The following is a 15,235-nucleotide window of genomic DNA, read 5'->3' as shown; positions in this document are numbered from 1 at the left end:
TCATCAGTTGAGAATTCTTTGTTTAGCTCTGTACCCCATTTTTTAATAAGGTTATTTGGTTCTCTGGAATCGAACTTCTTGAGTTCTTTGTATATACTGGATATTAGCCCTCTATCAGATATAGGATTGGTAAAGATCTTTTCCCAATTTGTTGGTTGCTGTTTTGTCCTGTTGACAGTGTCCTTTGCCTTATAGAAGCTTTGCAATTTTATGAGGTCCCGTTTGTCAATTCTTGATCTTAGAGCATAAGCTATTAGCATTCTGTTAAGGAAATTTTCCCCTGTGCCTATATGCTTGAGGCTCTTCCCCACTTTCTTTTCTCTTAGTTTAAAGTATTTTTGTGTAGATTCATGTGCAGGCATATCTGTATATACTCTAAATATATAGTTTTATTTTGTTGTAAATTAATGGAATTGTAGGTATGTCTTAATCTGAGTTGTGTTTAAAAGGCTATTGTAAATTTACTTCAACAATTTTTTGTTAGTGTGTATGTGTGTGTGTGTGTGTGTATGTGTACACGTGTGCTGTAGCACATGTGGAGGTCAGAGGACAGCTTGTAGGAATGGTTCTGTCCTTCTCCCATGAGTTTCTCTGAGATTAAATTCAGGCCCTTAGGCTCTGAGACAGGTCCCTTCATCTGCTGAATCATCTCACCAGGTCATAAATCAACTTCTTTCAATTCTGAAAAAAAACTATTTTAATGGACTTTATTTGATTATTTGGGGAGGACATGCCATGGCACAAGCGTGGAGGTCAGAGACACTTGTGGGGTCTGTTTTCCTTTTCCATCACATGGGGCCTGGGGTTGAACTCAGGCCATCAGCCCTGGGGGCAGGCACCTTTACCTGCTGAGCCATTTTGCTGGTTCATAAATTAACTCCTTACAAAATGATTGCTGTTATGATTTTGATTCCTCTGTGAGGATGTTAGAAGCATGACCATGATGTTGGAGTGTCAGTGAGACACATTCTGCGCTAAATGAAATGCATGGAGTCCACGTGCCTTTTCTCCTCCACTGTTTCCACTTTTCTGATGAACAGAAACATTTCTTCATATTAACTTTAGAAATCTTTGTTTTGTTTTTTTAACCCCTGTGATAAAATAATTTGAATGGCAAATGTGTTAGTCCCTCTCCTGTTTACGGTATTACAAAATACCCTAGACTGTTTTTATATTGAAGAAAAGTTTTGCTTGGGTTTATGGTTCTGGACTTAGGCCTATGGGCAACATTTGGTGAGGGTCTTTTTGCTGGTAGATTCTGAGGTAGTGCAGTTATTACATAGCAAGAGAATTGTGCCATGCTTGTATGTATGATGCATGTTGCATCTATGTTCATGTTGTACATGTGTGTCTTCTAAGGTCAGTATTCAGTCATGGGAGCTCAACTCTGGTGACATGTCCCTTCCAAATGCTCCACTGCTAGATACTAGTGGGATTAATGTCCCATCCTTTAATAACTCCCCACCGGGGATTAAACTCTATGAGGGGAGAATCAACCAAAATGAAATATATATGAAAATCCCATTTTGAAACCTGTTACTTTCTAAGCTAACTTTACAAATAAAAGCAAAATATATGGATAAAAAGAATATATCATTAATATATGACTTCGCATTCACCCAGATTACTGACATAATCAATCAATCAACCAGTCAGTTGCCAACATATGATTGTAGCAGCATATAGACAATATTTTATCCTTTCTGACTGGATCACCAGCTTGACCCAGCGAACTGAAATGGTCTTAAATAGTATTCAAGGTTTTAAATAGCTGGTTTAGGTTTTCTACAGTTCTTACTGATATTTTAAAGATGATAAATACTGCATTTTTGAGTCCAAATATTTTTAAATTTTATTTATTTACTTGTTTGTTTGTTTTGTGTGTGTATGATGTTTTGCCAGCATGAATTTAAGTGTACCACATGTGTGCAGTTACCTCAGAGGCCAGAAGAGGGTGTCAGATCCCCTGTAACTAGATGAAGGTTGTGAGCTTCCATGTAGGTGCTGGCAACCAAATGTGGGGCCTCAACAAGAGAACACAAAAGTGCTCTTCACTGTTGATTCTTCTCTCTGGCCCCCTAAGCATTACAAAGGAAGCCAGTTTATCCAGATTAGAAGAAAGTAAATCGTCAGCATTCTAAACAAGCCCTGGTAGACAACAGAGTCGCTCCAAGCAGGTGCCTCTCTTCTGTGGATGGTGGCAGAGGTGGTCCTAAGGTGTGCTTCAGAGTTCTGACCACAGAGACACTCCTTCCCTGGAGTGTGGAGTCTGACCAGCTATCCTACCGACCTCCGATGCTTGGCCCTTTGGAAAGAATGGAGGCTTGGCTACCTTGAGCATATTTTTAGAGACGTATGTAAAAATCCACTGCTTCAGGAGAAGAGTGGTTGCTTGGGCTCCTGGGCTTTGAGTCATGGAGATCCCTATCCGTACCAGACCCGTAGCTCAGCACCAAGCCGTCTGCTCCTTCTGTACACTGTCCTAGTGGCTTAATTCAGTTCCCTTCATCCGATGCTCTGGCTTTACCAGTGCGCCGTTCATCGACATGCTACTCCTTATCCACGCAAGTAATTCTTGACAACCCGGATGCTCTATGTCTTTTGCTGCCACTCAGAAGAATGAGGGTTGTTTTGTTTTGTTTTGTTTTGTTTTGTTTTTCTTGTTATTTTATCCAAATGAAAAGAAGAGGGAGTCCAGGCAGTTACAGCGACAGAAACAACTGAAGGGAGGGCAGGTTTATTTTGGTTTGTATTTGGTGGTCAAGGTTTCAGAGGGTTTCAGTGCACCTTGGCAGAAAGTCCTGATGATGGACCAGGACACAGGTCAAGGCTTGAACCAGGGACGGGTACAACTTTCAAAAGCCCATTCCTAGTGACCTCACTTTCTAAGGGCTTCACGGCCTTCAAAGGTGCTATGAGCTGGGTACCAAGGACTCAAAGCATGCCTGAGCTGCAAGGAGACACTGCATATCCAAGTCACAGCATCCTGCATCCTAACCAAGCTGACACTGATCAAGAGTTTAAAATCTTTACTGAGGGGCCGGGCGGTGGTGGCGCACGCCTTTAATCCCAGCACTTGGGAGGCAGAGGCAGGCAGATTTCTGAGTTCCAGGACAGCCTGGTCTACAGAGTGAGTTCCAGGACAGCCAGGGCTACACAGAGAAACCCTGTCTTGAAAAAACAAAAAAACAAAACAAAACAAAAAATCTTTCCTGAGACTCACGGCAGTCACCTAGCTGTGAGCCCTTATAAAATCAGAACTACAAATTCCATACCCTCTTCTACAGTGGCACAGAGCAGGCCTTCCCAGTCTAAGAGGGAGCAAGACAAGACCGGACCAAAGCAACCAAAGCCGGGCAAACAGTAAACCCCACAGGTCCACGGTCAGCATCCAGGGCGCACTGCTTATGATCGGAGATAACACCAGCTGAGGCAGCTCCATGTCTAAGGTCCTGACATTTGTCACACCTGTGCCTCTGCTCCTGGGCCGGCTTTGCTCCCTGCTGGCCCTGGGCTCCCCTGCCATTTCCTTACTCCCCCTTTGAATGAATACATATTGATTATTTATAACGGGTTTCATCAAGGCATTATTGTACATGCGTGTACTGTGTTTTGCTAGTATCTTGCACTTCCTCTCCCCCCCAACTCCTGTTGACCCCCCTTCCCTCCAGCAAGTCCTCTTCTGCTTTCGTGCCCCTGATTTTTAATTTTTAATATTTTTTCGCTGCCTCACTGGATTTCACTAGAGTTGTTCACCTGAAACTCAGGAGCCCTGCAGAGAAGCATGGTCAATTTCCCACCGGCCACACCTCCTCTTCATACCTCCTCCCCCTCGTCCTACCACCATGAACTGTGAATGAACCCTCAGAGAGGGGTGGGCTCTCCTGAGTTCCTCCCTGCCTATGACACGATGTTGGTGGGCCCAGTCCTATATAGAGCTTTTACAGACATTCACAGTCACGTCCCTCATTTCCTCCCCCCTTACATTCATTCTGCACCTTTGGTGATGGTCACTGGTCCCTATAGGAGGTGGTATAGATGCCCTCCTTATGACTGAGCGTCCAACAACAGTCACTTATTCTCAGTACTTTCCCTGGCGTGGGTCTCTGCGGTTGCCACTCCCCTCTGCAGAAAGCTTGATTGAAACCCACAGCATTGGTAATCTGCGGGCGTAAATGTAGTTAGATAGAAGGTAATTTGAACAACCCATCACATCCATTTACCCAAGCATCAGCAATACTGTCATAGGCTCCTATGAAGCTATGGTCCCCAGCCATGGCCTTCTGACTGGGTTTACAGGACCTGATGTGAGCTTCCTCATGTGGAGCAGGACTCGAATCCAACCCATAAAGTGGTCCATCACCTCCAGATCAGAGCTGGTGGTGTTGCAGGCAAGGGCCATTGTTGACGATAATCCTGTCCCAGCAGCCTGCGCAGCAGCTCCCAGCACAGTGAGGACTAGCCAGCATGGAGGAACTTCTCAGGTCCATCCCAGCTTGGCTTCTGTATGTCTTACAACCCAAGGGCATTGTTTCTTCAGCAGTGAGGTCTTGCCATCTAGTGCTGGTAGCTGACCAACAGCAATGGCGATATTCACTCGCATCTTCCCCTGGCCCTGGGACTTTTAGTTACCCGTGGCTTCTCACAGCTATGTTGTCTACACACGGGTACCTGCGTTCAAACTATTTGCGGTTTTTAAAGTTACTGAGTGTTTGATTTCCTTATGGCTTATTCATATATCATTAGTTTTGCTTGGCCTCCTGCTGCGCACTCCTTTCCCCATCTCTCGCCTCCCTCCCCACTTACACCCCCACTCCACAGTTCCCCCCCTTCATATCACATGTGATCGATGACCCCGCCCCCACAGCTCTAAGAAGCTATTGTCAGTCTTCCTGTATTCATTGAGACATGTGTTGTGCTCTAATATAAGATCTAACTTAGAGAAGGTTTTGTGGGCTCCTGGGAAAAGCTGGAATTTGCTGTGTTTGGACAGAATACTGTGTGGATAGCCGTTAGGTCCTTTTGACCTGATGTCATTCTAACTGTAATGTTTCTATCTATCTATCTATCTATCTATCTATCTATCTATCTATCTATCTATTTATGATTGAATGACCCGTATGTTAGTGGTCATAGAGTACAGAGGCCACCCACCATTGTGGAGTTAACCTGTGACTTTATATCTTGTAGACCCACCAGTGTTTGGTGCATGCATGTGTAGAGTTGTATTGTCTTCTTGAGGGGTTGCTCCTCAGCCACAATCAGGTGACCTTTAAAGACTCTTCTCACTAGTTCTGGCTTGAGTCTCTCCCCAGGCATTACTGTGGCAATGCCCCCTCGCATCCTCGCTCCATCTACCTGGATGCCACGCTCCATCCTTTCACCCCGAGGTGGTGTCTGCCTTTGGTGAGGTATGTTGTTTAGAGGCAGAAAGTAGATGGATCCTGCTTTTTAAAATCCAATCAGCTAGTCTATGCCTTTTGTTTCGGGGAATTTGGGCCATTCAGAGTTAGTACTGATAGGTGTGTGTTAATTTTAGAAAGGAGGAAAAATTCTGAAACAGCTTATTGAGAAGTCAGTTCCCTTCATTGCAAAATAAAGGGGAGGGGGGACATGACTAAGTAATTGGTAGTGGAAATCAGCTCGTCAAATTTGCCAATGGTTAGGAGGAAAAGAAGATGGTGGGTAACTTGAGGCAAATTCCTGAATCTATCAGACTGTCTGAGAGAAAGCCCCTCCCCTGTCATTAACTGCCCTGTCCCCTAGATAGCAGCTTGCAGGCACAGCTCTTCTGCGTTTCTTAGGCAGATCCAAAATCAGTATTGAATCTGGTAGGTACTTGTTGAACTGCACATTTTGTGATATAAAACAGCATGGCATATTTGTGAACTATAAGAAGATTTCAAGGAAGCAATCTCCATATTTAAAATTCAGTAGTGAGTGGTTGTGGAGTTAGCTCAGTGGATAAAGTGCGAGCTGCACAAACACAATGGCGTGAATTTGTCCCCAGGAGTCTTTTAAAAGCCACATAGGTGTGATGACTGCCAGTGATCCCAGCCCTTGAGAAGCAGAGTTGGGGTTCCTGGAGCAAGCTGGCTAGGGACACTGGTACAGATTGGCAGTCTCCAGGCTCAGCAAGAGGGCATGCCCCAGAAAATAAAGTGGAGAATGGGCAAGGAAGACACAAACGTAAACTACAGGCATTGACATTCACAGGCATGTTCATGTGTACCATACACATGTATGCAGACACACACACACACACACACACAAGCAGTGGTGGTACATGCCTGTAGTCTCAGCATTTAAGAAGCTGAGACAGGTGGATTACCAGTTTGAGCCAATGTGTGCTAAGTAATGAGTTCTAGGCTATCACAGGCTACATAGTGAGATTCTGAAATGAACAGCAGCAGATAGCCGGGTGTGCTCACAGAAATGCTCATGCTGTGTGTGTGGGTCAGTACAGCCATCTTAAAAAGCTCCTAGTGTCCACTGAAGCCAAGCATGTTCTCATTGTGCGGTCAAATGGTTCCTGTCGTGGGTCTGTCTAACGTGAGCATGGACATACCACAGCAGAAATCACACACAAGAATGTTGCTGTGTTATTGGTAAAGCTAAATAACTGGAAGCCTCAGCTGTCATGAACAGTGGAGCATGCTGCGCTCTGAGGCACACACTGTAATCCCAGCCTCTGGAGGTGGAGGCAGGAGGATTCATGATTGTCTTCATTATATGGTGACTTAGAGGTCAGCCTGGGCTACAAGAGACCCTGTCTTAAGAAACAAAAAACTAGCCGGGCGTTGGTGGCAGACGCCTTTAATCCCAGCACTTGGGCAGAGACAGGTGGATTTCTGAGCCAGCCTGGTCTACAGAGTGAGTTCCTGGACAGCCAGGGCTACACAGAGAAACCCTGTCTCGAGCAACAAACAAACAAAAAACGAAAACAAAAAACAAAAATAAAAGAAAGAAAGAAAGAAAAGAAAAGAAACCAATAAATAAACAAACAAATAAATAGAGCCACAGAAGTATGACTGTTCTGGCAGACTCAAAAACTAAACATGATAGAGCAACAGATAAATTAGTGATATACAATGCCCAGGAGCAGGGATCTCACCAACATGAAAGACCCATGAAGGGGTGCATCCTTTATGGTTCTGCTACCTAAAGCTCTGAAACCAAGCCAGACTCTATGGGGCTGAGTCAGGGTTCTGGTGCCTGTGGGGAGGGGGAAGGTGTTACTGGACTCCAGACGTTCTGGCAATTCTTTGGCGGATTGAGTGTTTGAATGACGTCTTCCAACAAAAGCTGAAAAATACAAAAGCTTAAGTACTGAAGTGCTTAATCATCCTTGCTGGAGAGATGGCTCAGGTAGGTGGGAGTGCTTGCTGCACAAGTGGGACCCGAGTTCAGATCCTTAGTTCCTACATAAAAGTTTAGGTGCTTGTAACCCCAGTAGTGTGGGAGATGGAGACAGGATGGTCCACAGGGCACAGCACCTGAAAGCCAATGGGCTCCAGGTTTAAGGAGAGACTGTGTCTCGATGGAATTAGCTGGAGAGTCATACAACAGGACACCCAATTGCACCCCAATTTTATACACACACATGTACAGTTGTATACACGGGCACACATATACACACACATGTACACACACACAAATACATGTGTGAGGACACACACACATTTTTTTTTTAAGATTTATTTACTTTAGTATTTAATTACAATGTAGCTGTCTTCAGATGCAGCAGAAGAGGGCGTCAGATCTCATTACAGATGGTTGTGATCCACCATGTGATTGCTGGAATTTGAACTCAGGACCTTCGGAAGAGCAGTCAGTCCTCTTAACCGCTGAGCCATCACTTCAGCCCCCCACCCCCACATTCTTAAGCTTTAGAAATAGCAGGATATGGTTTATCTTAAGTGAGACGTTAAGCTGTTGGGATGTAAAGCTGGCTCAGAAAGCTGAAGACATGTCCACTCCTCACCTGTCTCTCCTTGGCTCAGTTTCTCCCTGGTACTTGCCACCAGCTCATGGAATTCTGTTCTTAGCATAAAAGGTAGTCTAGTATTCAGAAAGCTTTCCTGTGTTTACACCTAACTTTATTTTTTCTCATAAAAGTTTTAAGATAGCCAGATTGAGTTCAGAATAATGTTTCACATCTGTTTGTTTGGAGACAAGACCTCAGACGCACTGTGTGGCTGAGTCTGGCTCTCCTCATCCAGCCCTCCTGCCTCTGTGGAGTGACTGCTGGAATTGGAGGTATGTGACACCACATCTGGTTTTATGTGGTGCTGGGGACAAAGCCCAGAGCTTCCTACACACCAGGCAAGCAATGTTCTAAGTGAGCTCCCTCCCCAGCTCTCATCTGCCACTTGCATTCATGCTGTGTGTGTGTGTGTGTGTGTGTGTGTGTGTGTGTTTTGCTTGCTTTTATGTCTCTGCACTGCCTATGTGTGTGCCTGGTTCTCTCAGAGGCCAGGAGAGAGCTTCATATCTCCTAGACTGGAGTTAGACAGCCATGAGTCATCATGTGGGTTCTGGGTGGGGATCGAATCCTCTGGAAGAGCAGCTAGTACCTCTGCGGCATCTCTTTAGCCCCCATTATTTCTTTATACCTAGGAAACACTTAAAGCATGTAAGCTATTAGCAGACAGTTTTTCAGAGATTAGGAGACTTACTTAAATTTTTTAAATGTATTTTTTCTGGAGCCAAAAATCTCACTATGTAGCCCTGGCTGGCCTTGAATTTACTATGTAGATGCAGCTGGTCTGGAGCTCAGAGATATCTACCTGCCTCTCTCTGCCTCTTGAATGCTGATATTAAAGGCATGCATCTTTTTTTTGTTTTGTTTTGTTTTTTGTTTTTGTTTTTTTGTTTTTTTTTTCGAGACAGGGTTTCCCTGTGTAGCCCTGGCTGTCCTGGAACTCACTCTGTAGACCAGGTTGGCCTCGAACTCAGAAATCTGCCTGCTCTGCCTCCCAAGTGCTGGGATTAAAGGCGTGCGCCACCACTGCCCGGCTCAGAAAGATAAAATTTTGAGAAGAATTAAGCAGTAAGAGGTATTACAATATTTTATTTTCTGAAACAGGACATTTTTCTTTTTATTTGTTACTTACTAATAGGTAAAACCAATCAAAAGTTCATGGTTTCATCCCTCGACTTTCTAATTAACATAGTCACCTAGGAAACATAAGAACTCATCTTAGGGGGCTGGAGAGATGGCTCAGTCATTAAGAACGCTGACTGCCCCAGTGGTGGCAGCACACGCCTTTAATCCCAGTACTGGGGAGGCAGAGGCAGGCAGACTTCTGTGAGTTCAAGGCCAGCCTGGTCTACAGAGTGAGTTCTAGGACAGTTAGGGCTACACAGAGAAACCCTGTCTTGAAAAACCGCAGAAAAGAGCACTGGTTGCTCCTCCAGGGGACCCAGGTTCAATTCCCAGCACCCACATAGCACCTCACTACTGTAACTTGAGGATCTGACTCCCTCACACAGACAAAGCACCGAAGCACATTAAATGAATCAGAAAATAAATACTTGGCTTGTGCTGCTATTTCCCCACTATTAGATTTTCTTTTACTTTAGGTAAGATGTGTGTGAAGCACATCTTCTCAGTCGTTTCCTTAGAGGTTAATATCTTGTGGTCCTATAAGGGCTTCTCCACTGTTTGTTGTTCCTTCCTTTGTTCAAACTGGGAAAGCATGAATGGCCTTGGCCTTTCTAGTCCCGAGGAAAGACAGAGCTCCTGGCACGTCCACTTTGGGCAGGTGCTGCTCCTCCAAGCTCTGGCCCAGCATTAGACTGGGAGTGAAGTAGAAGCTGCAGGAAGCCACTCTGTGAGATGCCCTGGTCCCTAAGGGTGTATTCCAGGTTGCTGTAATTATAACAGGCATTTGGAGGACAGTGCCAGTGCCCTAGGTACAGTGACTTTCTTCAAATACTTTTCTTTCCCAAGTCAGAGGCCTTTGACTCATGCTCACTGCCATCGGCAGTCTCCTTCCAGCTCTCCCCAGATCTTCCTAATTGCATTTTCAGATTATTTAATTGTATTTGTCCTTTGTACATAAATACACAAACTATTTGAAAATACATTTCACTTGGAGGCTGATTGGTATAGTGCTTATGCATGAAAACCGGCGCTTGTTAAGAGGTCTCAGGGCTCAAAAGGGTACTGGGAAGTGAGGGGATGTCCTAGAGGCTAGACCCTTTAGGTCAGCCCTCAACTCAGAGAGAGTGTAGCTTCGAGCCTCTTACACCCTTTTGCAGAGCACTTTGAAGAATCTAGGCATAAGTGCAAACAAGCTGAAGATCTGACGTTTATTTTTCCTCTAAAAATATAAACTGGGAGTTAATCTCTTGCAGACAATTAAGAGCTCACCTCCCGGGGTTTTGGTTACGGATCTTAGCTACTGATTAGGTGTTCCTCAGTGGTGATTACGGAAAGTACAAATGCAATCATTTGCTGCGGCTTAATCACTCACGTTTGCGAAGTTAGCTTACCCAGAAAGAAACCGAAGCTTGTACAACTTCCATGAGCCTTATTTTTAATACTGAAAAAAAAATAATAAGGAAAGAAAGAAAAAGAGAGGAGAGGAGAGGAAATTATGGCTAAATTAGGAATATTGGGTCATATAGGATAAATTGTTCTCGAGAAGAGATACAGAACCTGGCAAATACATGGCCCTGAATGGACAGGTTCACTGTGGTATGCTGTCTGCAGCAGAGGGAGCAGAGGAATGGCCGCCCTTGCCCACAGTCCAGGATGGCTTCCTCAGACACGCAGAGGGAGACTGGCTCTTCTATCATGCTGGTGGCTGAGCCTTCACTCTCACAGGAGGAGCAAAGGGGAGGATAATTTCTTTCCTCGCGTTTTCCACAGTATTCAAAGTAGAAGAGGAGTTGGAGGTGGGGAGCGATAGAGGAGCATGGCTTTTATTTTCATTTTTTAACAGGTCCTATGAAGCAAGGAGAGAATGGGATAGTGTGCTTGCGCGGTGCTGCACTCCTGTCTCCTGTGATGGGTTACAGGCAGTCCTGAGAGTGAGGCGTGGAATGGATTTAAAGGATAAGCCCCGGGTGACTATGAAAGCGGTTAAAAAGCCACGATTTTGTTAGGTTCAGGGGCCATTCTTGGAACGTGTGCTGCCAAGGCTCAGCTGTCTGATTCCTTGAGAAGTCCAGCTGCATGGAGTTTATTTTATGCAAAATAAATTTACAATGGCAGCTGTACAGTCCTAGTACTGCCCATGTACCTACCCTCTACTCTAGTTTTCTGGATCTCTGCTCTTAAGTCAAGAGATTACCTAGACTATCCTGATGTGTCCTGAACAGGCCTCTGTCACGGAGAACCCCCTCAGCCTCCGGCCTACTGGTCACCCGAGGATGGGTTCATGTGGCCGCTGTGGGTGGCCTTCTGCCCTGGGCCATTGAGAAGGAGCCCTATACAGCAGTACACCTTGGGAGGGAGAAGGCTGCAGCCTCCCAGGCGTGCCCACACCGTATGTCCTCGTGATTCATTGGTGGACAGTCCATGTCTGTAACACGTGCAGGCTTACAAACAGTTACTTCTTACAGCCTTTAGTTCTTGCGGGCTCAGCTGCTCGTCCAACTTCCTCAGCGCCAAGGCAAAAGGCTGTGGCGGGAATAGCTGGGAACTAGTCAACATGTTGTCTTCATGTTATTGCAGATCCTTGTCAGGATCTTTTCGTGTAGAACTTAGGTTTTCTTATGGAGTGGTGGCTTCTGGGCAGTTGGACACTTAGCTGGCACGGTGGCCTCTGGGCAGTTGGACACTTAGCTGCCACTTCAGAGTACCTGAGGAAATATTCCAACTACTAGCTAAGAAGGTGCTGTGGGTGTCATGTCAGGTGTTTGGTACTATCATTATTTCCTATTTCTTCTCCTTCCCCCCGACCCCTGGTACTAGAGACGGAGTAGATGGCTCCCTGCATCTAGGCAAGCATTGTATCACAGAGCTGTCCCTTGGCCTTGTTTGTATTTTGTAGTTTGAAATAGGCTTTCCCTAAGTCACCAGTGTTTTGAAGTTTGTTTGCAGGGTCTATCTATACAGCATTGTCGGCTGTGGCACCATAGCCAGGTTGTTCTTAGATGCACAACAGTCCTCTTGCGTCAGCCTCCTGAGTCCTGGGGTGCTGGCATGCCCCGCCATGCCCAGCATTTCCACCTTTCTCAAGTAAAAGATTCGAGGGACAGATCATGGCCCCGTTTCTTACTGGTTGACATGGCAGTAGCATATTGTAAGAACATGTTAGGATAAGAGGTGCTTGAGCTATTTGGAAGTACTGTCTGTTTTCAGTGTCTTGGCCTAAGAGATTTGAAAGATGCAGTTTTCATTAATAAAAGATAATTAAGTCATAAAGATAGACTTCCTCATCAAGATTTTAAAAAATACGTTTGTTTTTTTTTTTTTTTTTTTTTTTTTTTTTTTTTTTTTTTTTTTTTTTTTTTTTATTTTTTATTTTTTATTTTTTTTTGGTTTTTCGAGACAGAGTTTCTCTGTGTAGCCTTGGCTGTCCTGGAACTCACTCTGTAGACCAGGCTGGCCTCGAACTCAGAAATCCACCTGCCTCTGCCTCCCAAGTGCTGGGATTAAAGGCGTGCGCCACCACGCCCGGCCAAGTTTTTATTTTTAATGAAAACTAAAAGGACATCCTATAAATATTTCTTGATGTGTCCTAAACACCCTGGATTACCCTGCTACTCAGTGAACATGTATGTATGTGTGTATGTGCGTGTGTATGTATGTATGTACGTGTGTGTATATTTATAAACATGTTCCTTCCATCCCACAAAACCCTTATTATCCAGGTTGGTGCTGCAAAGTTCATGAGTTGTTGCAATAGGATATTTGGAGTGGTGTGTGCGAGCACATGTGTTATTTACACAAACATACCCAGGTGAGAGGATGGAGGGAAAGACTGGTTGTTTGAAGAAAGGATTGATGATGCGAGATTATTCAGGTTGAAGGAGGTCTCTAGACCAGGAAAGGACACTGAAGACTTGGTGGCTGGGAGGAGGGGTGAGGGAGGGACTGGCAAATATTCAGGCTGAAGGTGGGTCTGTAGGAAGTAGCACCGGAGTGTGGCCATTTGGTGTTACATGTCAGCACAGCTGCCCCCCAGACTGCTTTTCTCCCACTTCTGTGCTGAAGTATTCTTTCTGGTTCCTCCCACATTCTTTCTCCAGAGTAATAGAAATTGGCTGACCTACGAATACAACCAAATCTCAAATGTAGGTACTTGGAGAAATTTCCTGACAGCCCAGATTTGGCGAAGCTTCAGAAGAACACAATACAAAACTTGCTTTTCAATTATTTTCACTTATTACTTTATTGGCATTGTATATATTTTTCGAAGGAAGTGCCACCTGCCAAGGAACAGCCGTGGCTTGGAGAGGGGTCCTGAGAGAAGGGTGTTTGCCAGCATTGAAAGAAACGACTTGAGGTCAGGTTGTGCAGTACAAGCTCTTTACAGCCTGTTTTCTGCTGGAGACAGGTTTCCAAACTGCTCTCTCTTACAATTTTAACAACTCTCTGGATAGGATAGCTCACCTCTTGCAGATCAAAAGCCCAGTCTTTTATTTACATATCAATTCAGTCATTACCCTAGGTTCCCTTTTGATTATCCCATGAGTCAGCACTCCATGACCCCAGTCCCTTGATTCTTAGAGACAGTAAACACCTTTTTTTTTTTTTTTTTTTTTTTTGGCTTTTCTAAACAGGGTTTCTCTGTGTAGGGTTCTCTGTCCTGGAACTCACTCTGTAGACCAGGCTGGCTTCGAACTCAGAAGTCCACCTGCCTCTGCCTCCTAAGTGCTGGAATTATAGGTGTGTGCCACCACTGCCTGGCAACACTTTTTGTTTTAACATTGCAAATGAATTCAGAGATCTGCCTGCTTTTGTAAGCAGAGACAATGAGCTAGCTGGGTGGGATCCTGTCCTGAGATCACCATTTCTACCACGTGGGGGCCCAAACTAGCTCTGTTCCAGGCTGACCTTGAACTCAGGAATCTGCCTGCCTTTGTATCTTCCTGACAAGCTGGCTCATAGTGCAGGTACCTTTGTTTCAGGTTTGTGAAGCCACTCATAAAATACATATTGTATCTTTATATTTTGCAGTTGAGAAATTGTATATATTTCGAACTCATGTTTTTGGAGTTCTTTCTCACAGCCTTAAGGCTGTCCTGAAGGTCTCAGAGTTTACCATTTTGCTGAGACAGACATACTCTTGCCTTCTGGACTCATGCTGCTTCTATCATGGAGTCATTAGCCTTGGCAGGGAGAATATTTCCTGAAGAGAACATGAAGTAAAATATATATAAATATTTATACAAACAAATGGTATGCCCACAGCAACCCTTGAGCTTGTGGAGGCCCACGCCCTGCTGGCTCTGTTCCAGGAGCGGGAACCATGTCCCGCCATCCCTTGCATGGACAAGCTGGACTTGGCAATATTTAATATTGCAACTTCAATTTTATGAATCTTACATGAGTTAAGTTGTTTTCTAAGTTCATTATATTACTTCATTGAAACATTTCAGGAACCACACACAGGCTCACACACATATATACACATACATACTCACACATATGTACACACACACACACACAGTCACACACATACAGTCACACACACATATACACACACATATGTATATACATATTCCTTAGGGATTTTTTGTTGTTTTTCACTTGTCAGGATCGTTTTTCCAAGCATTTTTAAAATTTTATGTTTATAACAACAAAACACAACAAGATAAAGAAGGTAAAATCATCACATCCAAGTTAGACAAGGCAAACCAACCGAAGGAAGAGAGCCGAGAGCAGGCACAAGCATCAGAGACCCTCTCATTCACACACTCAGGAGTCCCATAGACACTAACTCAAAGCCACAGCGCACACGCAGAGGACCTGGTGCAGACCCGTGCCGCCCTGTGCTTGCAGCTTCAGTCTGCGAGCTCACACGAGCTTGGCTCAGTTAATTTGGAGGACCTTGTTCTCCTGGTGTCCTCTGTCCCCTCTGGCTCTCACACTCTTCCTGCCTCCTCTTCTGTAGCTCTTCTTCCCTGAGCTCTTAGGGGAGGGATTTGATGGAGACATCAAATTTAGGGCTGAGTGTTCTAAGATCTCTCTCCCCACACTACTCACGTGTGTGTGTGTGTGTGTATGTGTGTGTGTGTGTGTGTGTGTGTGTGTGCATGCGTGTGTGATATCTGG

General features: G+C 44.8%; 1 protein-coding gene across 5 annotated transcripts in view; it reads left to right on the top strand.

Annotated features, from left to right (window-relative positions):
• The window catches only part of Afg1l (AFG1 like ATPase), a 178,786-nt gene that overhangs the window by 111,314 nt on the left and 52,237 nt on the right, over positions 1 to 15,235 (top strand). The window lies entirely within an intron of this gene.

The sequence above is a fragment of the Mastomys coucha genome, unplaced genomic scaffold, assembly GCF_008632895.1.
Source record: "Mastomys coucha isolate ucsf_1 unplaced genomic scaffold, UCSF_Mcou_1 pScaffold3, whole genome shotgun sequence".
Taxonomy (NCBI): domain Eukaryota; kingdom Metazoa; phylum Chordata; class Mammalia; order Rodentia; family Muridae; genus Mastomys; species Mastomys coucha.
Note: the sequence above shows the minus strand (reverse complement) of the source record. Positions and strands in the feature narration are given on the sequence as shown.